The following is a 1734-nucleotide window of genomic DNA, read 5'->3' on the forward strand; positions in this document are numbered from 1 at the left end:
TGAGGTGGCACCTTGGAGCCCTTTTCCAGCTGTTGGGCAGGGTGCACAGCTGGAGGGTGACGTGTTTGGGCTGTCCCTGATGTCTGAGACAGCTCTGGGGTCACAGCAGGGATTGGGTTCCCCCGAGGTTCCCAGGTTTGGAGCCTCACTTAGAATCCCAGAATGGTTTGGGTTTGAAGGGACCTTAACAGCATCCAGTGCCACCCCTGCCATGGCAGGGACACCTCCCACTGTCCCAGGCTGCTCCAGCCCCAATGTCCAACCTGGCCTTGGGCACTGCCAGGGATCCAGGGGCAGCCACAGCTGCTCTGGGAAACCAGTTCCAAGTGCCTCACCACCCTCACAGGGAAGAATTCCTTCCCTAAATCCCATCTCACCCTGCTCTCTGTCAGTTTGAAGCCATTTCCCCTTGTCCTGTCACCACAATTCCTGATGAAGCATCCTTTCCCAGATTCCTTGTAGCCCCTCTTCAGGTACTTCAGGCTGCTGTGAAGTCTCCAACCTTCTCTTCTCAGACTGTTCATTCATCAGGAGTGCCAGGAAGAGCTTTGGCCCAGCCACAGCCTGCAAACCAATTTTGGGAGCACCGCTGGTGTCCTCTCAAGAGCCTTGAGCACCAGGAAGCACAGCCTGGGAATCTCAGTGGGGACTGACTCCCTGGTACAGAAATCTCCTTGTTGCTGACACAGTCTCAATTTGTGTCCTCTGGCCCATGGCATCAATGCAGAAATGTGTTTGATGAATGTGGAAGGATTCAGATTAAGTGGAGAAAAGTTCTTCAGTTCTAGGTTGGCTGCTTTGCTACGACACCAAATAATATCAAAGCTAAGCTTGAAAACAAAGGCCTGGAGAGGAACAAAGGAGCACAGCTTGATCCCTCTGCAAAACATATCCCAATGAATCAACACTTTCTGCTGGAAAACCACTGTCTCCATACAGTTTACAGATTATTTTTACTTCTCTGTCAGACCAGGAGGCTTTGTTAACAACGCACATGAACAGAAAGCTCCATGGATTTTACCCCCTCAAGTCACAGGCTGGTGTTACCCTGGGCCTCCCTTTCTCATGCAATGGACATTCCACTAAGAAAGTGAATTTTTGTTTGTGTTTAGGTTGCATTCAGCTACAGAGGTAACATGTAGATGTCAGCAACAGGAATCCTTGTATCAGGATATGGTGGATGTTTTTCAACATGAGTGTTTAATTCAAAATAAGGATATTTCCAAGGACAATTTCAATGAAATTTTCAATTTCAAGGACAATGCCACAATGTAAATTGCTTATATTTTTGTCTGTGTAACATTATAAAATTCATTTCAAAGCTCTTTCTTAGGCAAACAAGATAGAAAGGCAGTAGATGGTCAGAATTTGAAACAGCTTTGTGTACAAACAGCACAAGGCAGACCCTGCACTTGTTCTGACAGACTGGCTGAAAGTGCCACCAGCAGCACAAAATCTGGCATGAGTTAAGGAGATACCAAATGCTAAATGTGCAAACCAATTCTCCTTTCTGACTTCAGGTTTCAAATTCCTCAGTTTTGTTGCACAGAGTGTCACTGGAAGGGATTCTGAGCAGGGACTTCTTTCAAGAGCACCTGCGTCGGTTCGTACCAAGGATTAACATGAGACACTGAATAATTCAGAATTCTTTGAGTGGGAAGAAAGAAGAGTACACTGAAAATAACTTGTTTTTCTGGAAGAAGTTTGCCTTTTTGTAAAAGAAAAAAAAAAAAA

This window comes from Prinia subflava, chromosome 3, assembly GCF_021018805.1.
Source record: "Prinia subflava isolate CZ2003 ecotype Zambia chromosome 3, Cam_Psub_1.2, whole genome shotgun sequence".
In the NCBI taxonomy this organism is placed as follows: Eukaryota; Metazoa; Chordata; class Aves; order Passeriformes; family Cisticolidae; genus Prinia; species Prinia subflava.